The sequence below is a fragment of the Eschscholzia californica genome, unplaced genomic scaffold, assembly GCF_041429995.1.
Source record: "Eschscholzia californica isolate CP2 unplaced genomic scaffold, dmEscCali1.0.p SCAF_5, whole genome shotgun sequence".
NCBI lineage: Eukaryota > Viridiplantae > Streptophyta > Magnoliopsida > Ranunculales > Papaveraceae > Eschscholzia > Eschscholzia californica.
The window spans coordinates 31,038,941-31,050,494 of NW_028238472.1; the positions used below are offsets into that span (position 1 = coordinate 31,038,941).

Below are 11,554 nucleotides of genomic sequence, written 5' to 3' on the forward strand. Positions count from 1 at the left end.
GGGAATAACCTAGTGTATCTCATACACCTAATTGAATAGTGTTGGTAGCGGAATCTCAAACATCATATGTTTAAACACTATATCCAGGATCTATACATGAACATACCAATGAACTAGATTGGAAAGAAGATTACCTCTTAATCGCTTTCCCACGAACTAAATTCCGATCAGTATTCGGAAGATAAGAGCTCTAAGTGTAGCTCCTCTACTTGAGACACCGAATAATGACTTGAACTCCCTCCTTTCAGTCAGCTAGGACCTTCTTGAAGGTTGAGATGAAGAACTCCTTCTTCTTGACTAGATACTTGAGAAAACTCCTTTTCTCTCTCTCTGAGATGTATATTCTGAAACTCTTTCAGTTAACCCTCTCAGTTGTTGAGAATTCAATCTCTCTCTTTAGGTTGTATAATTAGGTATATATAGAAATCCCTAGAAGAGGTTTTAGACCCAAACTAGGATTCCATAAACCTAATTATTAGGCAACACCCAAAATACCCTCCATTGGGTCTCTTTAGTGTGGCCGGCCAACATAGCCCTTTATGGGCTTCCTTGGCCGGCCCACTTAGGGCCTAGCCGGCCATCACATGGCCGGCCCTATTGCCTTGGCCGGCCATCACATGGCCGGCTTCCCTAAAGCCATTCCGGACCTCCCTTTTGGGCCCGGACATGTTTATCTCTTTCGGACTTCTCCGAATCTTTCTGGACTTACCAATAACGGATCCAATCCACTTATTTGCCATTACCCATCTAGTCAATTCTCTTCGTTCAAATCATTATTCTGTTGTGTAACCCTTGTAGGATCCGGTCTATGTTAGCCTCGAATCAACTCTTGATTCGACGATCGTAGTTGGCTTCTAGCTAAGCATTACGACCCCTAATTGGACCGGACTAATGATCTTCCGAATAAGGTCATTAAGATCCTAATAGCCAAATTGCACGCATTGCATCCTTGGTCGAAGGACACTCCTTCGGAAGGATACCATTCCTTCAGACTTTAGGCATTGTATCCTTCAGTCTCCCACTTGTACTTAGAACAAGTGCAATGCTCGATTCCCATGTTTTTTCGTATCTCATCTGATATGTCATATTTATCAGACTCTCTTGATCCCGAGAACAACTTCCAATCCAAACGATTAACTCTTAATCCGTTTGAGCACGGCCATGCATTTTTCAGTTGTTTCTCATCAAGTGGCCCGGAGATACTTTATCCTGATTTTACTCAGGAAAACATAATCCATTCTTGTACTCCCACTCAATTTCATGTCTATCCTGTCTCCCCCAGTATGCCGCTTTTATAACCACTTTTTACGGATGGCGTTTGACGGTACCAAAGTTCGACATTCCTTCCATAAACTGAGTGAGTACTCATGTTTTGAGGAATCTCTCCAATTTGCTTAAATGAGAGTTATGACATCTTATAACTTCAACTCTTGAAGTACTCTCATTCGGCGGGTTTCCAGTGTATCAACTATACACCCATGAAGTTGACCTTTGAATACTCCTATTCCCATAGCCCAAGAAACAGCGCTATCTTGTCAATCACTCATGCTAGTCTTCATAAGTCATTATTGTCCAACTAATGACCTGGACTAGGGATAGTAGGATGATGTGCTTCCATGTTCACTTAGTAGGGTTTCTTTCATTAGATCACGTATCTAATAAACCTACCTGGAACACTCCATCCTTTTGGACTGTCGTCTAAATTCTAAACCACAATTTAGATGACGAATTAAACCCAGTTTATTTCGGATAACAAGAGTTTGCAAAACTTGAGCACCCGCGTGAACTCCTTCACGTTCTCAATTTTACAAGTCTTCTTAGGATTCTTCTCCCGGATCCTAATTCCTTAGACCCGAGCATCTCATGATCGTTCTAAGGTGACAGTTTAGTTTCCTTTTCACTTCGCTTTGTTATTATCTTGCTTTCGAACTCTTCGTAAGCTGTTATGATAATATCAGTTTTCTCCCACTGAAATTAGCGCTTCCCAAGTTCTAATTTTACTTTCTTATCTAGTAGAGTTAAGCAACGACTCCCAGCATGGAAAACTCTTTCCCATCTGTTAGCCCTTCCTAAAAGATTCCTATTTTTATTTTCGGAAGATTACTTTTATGACTTTCTTCAATCTTCTGACTTGTATGGGCGACGACATCTTTTCGTACTCCAAGTACTTTTTAGATGTACGGGTAAACAACAATCATCTCATGATCGTTCTTATGTTTTCTAACATAAGTGTCTCTCCTGTGTTTATCACGGGAGTTGGGTAGAATTTCTCTCCAAGAGAACTTCTTGTTCAGATATCTTCAAAACTCCTTTTGAACGAGTCTTTATCATCCTCCGGTCTATCTCCATAGACTTTTGATTCCCATGGTTAATTCACCCTCGTCTTCTTGTCCTTTCTTGTATGTCTCCTACATACAGGACCTGAAACAACTCTTGTTTCACTCCCACTTACCTTCTTGTCTCACAAGATTTAACCATTCTTACTCTTATCTCTTTGGATTTCCGATCCAATTTCAGAGTGGTTTCTGCTATAGTTCTTTTGAATCTTCTAAAGATTCTTTGGGGTTTTTGAGCAACCTTCTTAACTCCTTAAGAAGTTTCCAGGCGATCGTCTCTTTGAACCATTCAAGTCGACATCCCTTTTTCCACGTAAGCCGAGTAACTCTTACTCTCTTTCGTTTTAAAGCCGAGTAACTCTTACTCTCTTTTGTTTTAAGGCAAGTAACTCCTTACTTCCTCTTGTTGCTCTTTATCGAATCCCATTCGATTTTTCCTCCCACTTGTCTTCTTAGAAGGACCCTCCTTTTAATGAAGACACCATCGAGAGCAACAATCCCATTGTGTTCCGATGTTTGGCGAGAAAACCCCGTTCTTCTTCTTGAAGAACTTATGTCTAACACGCTTTAGACATTAGAATAATTGATAATTTTAGAACTCCTTCTAAAATAATATCCATATCCAGATGGACTCAATTATTCACTATAGCTTTTAGGTTTTTAGTGGTTTGGCAGATACGTATTAGACTTTGTGTTTTGGAAGACCGATGACTATCGAACTCATGATCTCATCATATTCTTTAGTCATCCAGACCCACTTCTCGATTCTGGATTTGTTTCTAAAACTTCTCCACAATCAAGTCTTACGTCCATTCTAATCACACTAATCGCAGACTTTCATGTCCAACATTGTTTTCTACGATTAACTGAACTCTTGTACTCTTACAAGATTTAGAATGACTAAGTCGGATCGTTCGTTAAAATTACTTAAAAGTTAGATAGGCTCTTTTGAGAACATCATAAAATATCTCATATTTTATTCACTCCCATAATCTCATTACAGAGTCAATGTTCTAAAAAGAAAAAGAAATACTAAAACTACTTTAAAGTATCGCCTATCGAGTCTATGATCCTTCTTGAGCTTTTCCAGCAACTCTTGCCTTCTCAGCTTTCGACAGGTTCATCTCCTCTTCAATAAATACTCAGTTCCCTCTTGCTCCTGTCATTCACAATGATAAGAGTCTTTTAGGTATCGCATACCTTGAGGAATGTGTATTTAATTGAATAACTTTTAATAATTTTTACCTTGACCGGAACTCCCAGCTCCGTCGTTTTGTTCTTCCAAGAATCGCGGGCAATCTCTTAATCGAATATGAGATGTACTACCGCACACAAGACATCTTTTGTTAGGAAGGATAGTTCTGGGTCTTGGTGCTTTCTTGCCCATTCTCCTGCCAGACGGCTTCCTTCTCCTAACGTCTTCCGTTCCCGTATTTACAGTCTCCTGAATTCCTAGAATCTCTTCTAGAGTTTCAGGGGTGCTGAAACTACTTTCAGCAACTTCCAGAATCGCCAGTAGACTTTCGAAGGATACCCGTCCAAACTTATCTTCAAAGTTTGCTACTACATCCTTAAACCTTTCATCCAATGAATTCAGGATGATGTCAACCGCCAGTTCGACTGGCATAGGAGACCCCATCCATTCCATGTCTTTGAAGTGATCAATCATCTCCAAAACATGATAACGAACGGGTTTCCCTTTCTCCAGTCGCATTCCCAGTATCACCATTGTGATTCTAAATCTTTCTATTCGACATTGTGTTCCAAACACTTCTCTTAGCCGTCGAATAATGGTGTATGCCTCCATCTCAATGAACATATCTATATATTTTCTTTCCATGGCCATTAGCATTAAACCGGTTACTGGCGCCGACTTCCTTCGAATATCATCTACTTGCTTAGGTTCTTCATCAGAAAAAGTTTCTGAAAGCACGGGGATCGGAATGTCCAATATTTCTGCGCTTTTTCCTAGAACCTTTCTCAGGTTCCTCTCCCATTGAACGAAGTTGGTATCGTTCAATTTCTCAAGTATGGTGTAGAGGTTGAAGATGTTTGTTGTCATAATTAAACTACATGTAAGAAATGCGAAAGTGATTAAACTTGTTATCCTGGCAATTTTCTTAATTTGCCTATATTATTCTACTTTTGTCGTCCCCTTAGAATAATATAATTCCAAGATCCCATTCCTGTGAAGCTAAGCGTACTTTGGCACTGCCCTTAACTTCACCCTCCTGGGTGAGTAACTCCTAACTGATCATATCTCATATGACTCTTGGTTAACGATTTAAACATTAAATCGTCCTTTAGCCTCGAAGTCCAAAACCCTTTTGCTGACTCGTTTGAGAATAACCATTTAGACATGTAGACCTCTTCATAGATCTACCCGTATTGTCCCGAGGTAAAAGATGGCACCTTGCTTTGGCATGACCCACCATCGATGAACAAGGGCTCAACAGGTGTCTTAATCTGGGTAGGCTTTACTCAAAATTCTTTTTGGGACTTATTACGTAATTTATCAAGTTGCGTTACTGTGAACTCTCGCATAACCATTCATGATTTATTACGTAAAAGTTTATGTGGGTTTGCGTAATGATTTGTTAAATCTTAGTATCACCCCTTAAAAGATCCCATCTTTTAAGTTTATTTCTTGTTCGCCTATGGTTCGATTGGATTCTTATCCAAGAACCTCTATTGACTACTCCCACTTGAACCATGATCTCATCATTCAGTTCGTCAATAGATTCTAAGACCCTATACTCTAAGTATTATTCGGGCACAACTCCTTGCGCTTAGAACAAGAAACGATAATCCTATCTAAAGGTATACTATTCTACGCAATCACATATATCCATACATACAAAAATATGACAATCATAATAAATAAAGTATGTATCCTAGATTCGTTTCTAGGTTTTGCTATCGCATAGTTATTCGTGGGAATTTGTGACATCTCTATGTCTAATGTTTCTAAAGTTTCGTATTCTCAATACTCAAACTAGAACATTGTGTTTCTTCCTTAATTGTTTCCAAAATCAAAATAAGGAAAAACTCCGTTCGGGTACTCCTCTAACCCGGGTCTAAGTCCGAAAATAATTATGCTCGGAACCGGGAGAAAAGTCTGAAAAACTCCCTTTCAGATCATGGCCCAAAAAGCCCTTGAGTCTCACTCAAAAAGATCTGAGTCAACCCTGGTCAAAGTCCCTTGACTGGTCTCTGATCAACTCTTGACTCAGCCTGGTCAAGGTCCGGTCCTCGGGACAGCACCTTCCTGCCGTGCTATGTCTCTCGGGCAGACGCGTCCTAGCCCAGCTAGACGCTTCTGTCCTAGGACAGACCATAGACATCTCGGGTGAGATGTCTAGGATGCGTCCTGGTCGCGTCCCAGACGTGTCCAGACCATCCGGTCGCTTTATATGCCTCTCGGATGCTCAATCCGAGAGCTGTTGGAACTCCCAGACGCGTCCCAGACGTGTCTGGTCTCGGGACAGCACATGTGCCATCTCGGATGTTCGGTCCGAGATGCACCCGTGCTTCACAGTCGCGTCCCAGACGCTTCTGTGCACAGACGGAGAGGCCATCCTATCTGGGATGCCTTCTGGACGCGTCCAGACGCGTCCTAGACGCTTCTGGATGCTCCGGTCGCATCCGAGTTGCGTCCGGAAGCTTCCAGTCGCATCCGAGATGCTTCTGGTTGCTCCAGACGCATCCTGGATGCATCCGGACGCCCGTCCAGTGTCTCGGTCCTAGACCGAGACGCTAAATAGGTTCCCTCGAGCGTGTCCCAGACGCGTCAGGGATATCCGAGACGCTCCTGTCTCAGAATCCTATTCCGTCTCGGACTGGGATGTCCCAGACGCGTCCCACGCGCTGGGACGTCCAAGACCCGAGAGTCTCGGACTCCTAGTCCGTGTTGGACTGGGATTCCCAGACGCGTCCGAGACGCTCTGGGATGTCCGAGACCCGAGAGTCTCGGACTCCTAGTCCAGCTCGGACTAGGATTCCCGGTCCTTCACGGACTGGGATTTCCAGTCCGTGTCCCTGTCTGTCTCGGACTGTCTGTCCGAGACGTGCTGGTCCGGCCCGGACGCGTCCTGGCCGGTCCGGCCATTAGGGTTTCCAAACTTTTTGGAAATCCTGCCGTTCCAACTAATTTTTCTTTTCTTTTTCTTTGTTCCAGCTGCTGTTAGGTACTGTTTTTGATCAATTCATCAACCAATCTTCATGGTTTTGATGATTTTTATCAAAATTCCAAAACCCTAACACTTGTTTATGAAAACTCTTTTCATAAAACTTTGTTTCTAGTGTTTCTAGGTCATGAATCTCATCCAAAACCCTAATTTGATCTCATCAAACTTATGTTTAAATCTCTATTCAAACATTAAAACACTAATATCTAGTTGTTCAAGTATGAATCTAATTCATCTAGTCAAAGATAGTTCATGCAAACGGCTCGTGATGCCACTGTAGGGGAATAACCTAGTGTATCTCATACACCTAATTGAATAGTGTTGGTAGCGGAATCTCAAACATCATATGTTTAAACACTATATCCAGGATCTATACATGAACATACCAATGAACTAGATTGGAAAGAAGATTACCTCTTAATCGCTTTCCCACGAACTAAATTCCGATCAGTATTCGGAAGATAAGAGCTCCAAGTGTAGCTCCTCTACTTGAGACACCGAATAATGACTTGAACTCCCTCCTTTCAGTCAGCTAGGACCTTCTTGAAGGTTGAGATGAAGAACTCCTTCTTGACTAGATACTTGAGAAAACTCCTTTTCTCTCTCTCTGAGATGTATATTCTGAAACTCTTTCAGTTAACCCTCTCAGTTGTTGAGAATTCAATCTCTCTCTTTAGGTTGTATAATTAGGTATATATAGAAATCCCTAGAAGAGGTTTTAGACCCAAACTAGGATTCCATAAACCTAATTATTAGGCAACACCCAAAATACCCTCCATTGGGTCTCTTTAGTGTGGCCGGCCAACATAGCCCTTTATGGGCTTCCTTGGCCGGCCCACTTAGGGCCTAGCCGGCCATCACATGGCCGGCCCTATTGCCTTGGCCGGCCATCACATGGCCGGCTTCCCTAAAGCCATTCCGGACCTCCCTTTTGGGCCCGGACATGTTTATCTCTTTCGGACTTCTCCGAATCTTTCTGGACTTACCAATAACGGATCCAATCCACTTATTTGCCATTACCCATCTAGTCAATTCTCTCCGTTCAAATCATTATTCTGTTGTGTAACCCTTGTAGGATCCGGTCTATGTTAGCCTCGAATCAACTCTTGATTCGACGATCGTAGTTGGCTTCTAGCTAAGCATTACGACCCCTAATTGGACCGGACTAATGATCTTCCGAATAAGGTCATTAAGATCCTAATAGCCAAATTGCACGCATTGCATCCTTGGTCGATGGACACTCCTTCGGAAGGATACCATTCCTTCAGACTTTAGGCATCGTATCCTTCAAAATGTACGAAGAACAGAACTTCAATGAATATAATCATTATTATCCTTTTGAAATATAGATATAATGAAAATTTTGAAGTACTTGTGTATTTGTTTTTATAATTATGATTTGCGTATAGTATAGGGGCCTCATTTTCGGATCTCGCTTCGAGCCCCCAAAATGTCAGGACCGGCCTAGGTGGTGAAGTGGTTCTGGTGGTGGTGGTTGGGCGAAACTGGAGTGGTGGTGATGGGGTTACACCGAAGGTGAAGTTGCGGGGGAGGTGGTGAACTGTTGGTGGTAGAGTGGTGGCGAAGGTGGTGGAGTGGTTATAAAAAAATTTATTGTTGTAGAATAGTTATGGTGGTGGGGGAGTTGCGGCGAAGTGGTTAAGTGGTGGTGATGGAGTTGCGTTGGAGGTGGTATGGAAGTGGTGAAATGATGGTGATGGTGGTAGAAAGGTGGCAGAGGTGGTGGGGTGATGGTCAGAGGTGGTGGGGTGATGGTCAGAGGTGGTGGGGTGATGGTCGGAGGTGGTGGAGTGATTGTGGTGGCGGAGGTGTTGAAGTGGTTGTGATGGTGGATGTTTATTGATGGTGACAAAAAAGATAAATATTTATTTTATTTTCATAACTAGCTTTTGAAAATCAGCTAATTTTGTGGCTTGCTTTTTGGAAAAAATGGACTTTCCTAAATAAGCCGCAACTTTTTTTAACCAAACGCGTAAAGTTGCCAATAAGCGCTTGAAATAAGCTAAAAGTTGACTTTTAGTTTTTTTTAGCAGAACCAATTTCTTTTTCATTTTTCTGTTGTCTAAAACATACAATCTCAAACCGTATTTCTTTCTTATTTGATTATCTATGCGATAATTTAAAGTTTTTGAACTTGAATGATATTTGTATCCTATCTTTTTTTTCTCCAAACTCATTCAAACAAAACAAATTGGGTGATTATTGTGGTTTTGATTTGAGTTATTGGTTAAAATCAGTTGAGGATTTTTCAATGGTTGAAAGTGTTCTAAGCAGTAAGTTAGACTTATCTGTAGTTGGAAAGGCAAGATGAAATTAGATGGAATCTTAATCAATCAGGTAAATTTACTACTGGGTCAATGTATCATCATTTAGTTTCAACACAACCTCTCCATCCTTAGAACAAAATTGAATGGAAATTGAATTGGAGTATTAAAGCAATCCTCGTATTTATCTTTTCTTATGAATTTTACACAGGAACTCTCCCTGTACGCCAGCGTATTAGAAAATACATAGGTAATCAGAGTAATTGCCCAAGTTGTGATGCCGCTGAAACTCCTGGGCGTGCGCTGCTTCATTGTCACTTTGCCAGCGTTGTATTGTTTAATTTATTTTAATGTTGTTTTTACTAATATTATCTCTATATCAGAATGGATTACTTCATAGAAAGTATTTAGATAATATCTCATGCACTACTAATGATATACATTTTGTTACTATCTTATGGTTCATCTGGAAAGCTCGATGTGATCATTGCTTTCAAAACACTAATCTTCCTTCATAGGTGATTAACCAGATATTTGCTTTCCCACACATTCCAGATAGCCTCAGTATGATAACCAAACAGTTACGGGTGACCAAATGGACACCACCTAACTATCCATATCTTAAAATAAATACAGATGCATCATTCATTGACATTAAGAGTTGTATTGGGATTAGTTTTATCATCTGTAACCATCAAACTCAATCCATAGAAGCCAAAACAACAATACTCGGAGCTCCAAGTAGTGAAGAAGGTGAAACAAAAGCTATTTATTCTGCGTCTGATAGGCGGCGTCAAATGACTAAAAACATATTTTTATAGAAAGTGATAATCAAAGTCTGATCCACCACTTGCACTAATCCCAAAAAAATGATACGACGACAGTCGACAATCATATTCAACAAGTCAAAAATGTCATTTCGTAGTTCAATAAAATCAAGTTCTCTTACATCAATAGATCACAAAATAACACATCAGAAAAAATGTAGCAAAATTGGTCGTGAAGAAGCAGGGCAATAGGTTCTAGGAATACATTCCTAATTTTCTTTCGAAGTTGTATTGTATTCGTACTCTTCGCTATTAATTGATATTTCCTTTCAACAAAAAAAAGTTGGGTTGATTTGTGGGGGGAATAAGATATATGGACAATCAAATATCTTATATGGACAACAATTTTACGTGGACAAATGAAAAAAAATAGAAATTTTATATAGACAACTATTTTTAGGGGGACATTACTCTAACATATTTCACTTTTTTTTTTTTTGATGAAGAAACATATTTCACTTATGCTCTCTAAATTAGAGTTTTTATTTTAAGTCATACACCTTTTTTTCTTCCATAAACCCTAGTCACCTTCTTCTTCTTCACCAACCCTAGGCACCTTCTTCTTCTTCATCAACAACTAAATTTGTAGAGAGATAACTTGTGGAGAGAAGGTTGATCATGGCACGACCCAACTCTACAAGACTCCTAAAGTTACTCTTGTAGAGGTGTCCGACAAAACCACCGCAACAAGGCAGTGATGTCACTGAACTAACTAGTTTCGCCGCCACTTTTGATGCAAATCGTTCTTCTTACTCTCTTCCACAATCAACTATCCTTCTCAGGTAGCATCGTCATCAATGTGTTTCCAAAAATGATCTTCACCGAGTCAAGCCGAGTTAATTGGGGATCTAAAACAACGATCATAACTTGTTTGAACCAACTCTTAGACCGAGTTAGTTTCACAATCGCCGCCCGCTCAATTATAAGTAATCGCTTGAAATCTGAGTCACGAATCGTTCCTACCGTTTCATAACCACCTTGTATTGATTCCATTACTATAATAGCTTCCCAGATCTTGAAACCCTCTTTTTTCAGTTTTCTTAAAATCCTTATTTTCCGAACAAGATCAAAATTCACAATCAAGTTTATCTCTTTGTCTTGCTTCAACAATTGATGTTTCTCCTTATCTAGAATTGAATCAGTTAGAGAGAATTTTGCCGAGATTGATGAAGGTATTGAAAAATGATGGTTTTAAGGTGACGCTCTCATTGTTAAACTTAATTAGCAGTATTTTTGGTGGTGGTGGAGCTTCAAATCATAATGTTTTAGTGAATTTGATTCCCTGTTTAATTCTGTGTTTTTGTAATGAGGATTGGGTAGTGAGGAAAGCTTATGCGGAAACCCAAGGAAGATTAGCTAGCATGGGGAAAGATTTGCTTTCAGAGTTTAAGTTTTCATGTGTTTTCTACTTTTGAGAACCAAAGAGTTAACAATTTGTAGTTAAGGGAATCTTTGGCGCATATTCGCAGTATAAGAAACATCAAGCGTGATATCCAACAGGTTAAATTTAGTCACACAAATAGAAATGCAAATTCTCATGCGGACAAACTCGCTAAATGGGCTCGAAGGGCTTAGTTCTTAATATATTTATCCTTAACAAAAAAAAAAAAACAATTTATAGTTAAGGCTTTATAGTTTTGTCCCCCTATTAATCTAAGTCATAATTTACTTACATGGAACCCGAAAATTAGTGGCCATGTAAGATATTAAGGTAGTTGATTGTCTATATGTTGACCACCTTAAAAAAAAAAACTGTTTCTAAAACGATGGAAGGGTTAAACAACGTGAATGTTCTATCAAAGAACCAATTTTTATGAACTTTTGTTGACAACAATGTCAGGATGGCCGAGTGGTCTAAGGCGCCAGACTCAAGTTCTGGTCTTCGTGAGAGGGCGTGGGTTCAAATCCCACTTCTGACA

General features: G+C 40.2%; 1 non-coding gene across 1 annotated transcript; it reads left to right on the top strand.

The window, feature by feature from the left end:
• The first annotated feature begins 11,470 nt into the window (after positions 1-11,470).
• On the top strand, positions 11,471-11,554 carry TRNAL-CAA (transfer RNA leucine (anticodon CAA)). Its single transcript has one exon. It is a non-coding gene; the product is annotated as a tRNA-Leu (tRNA).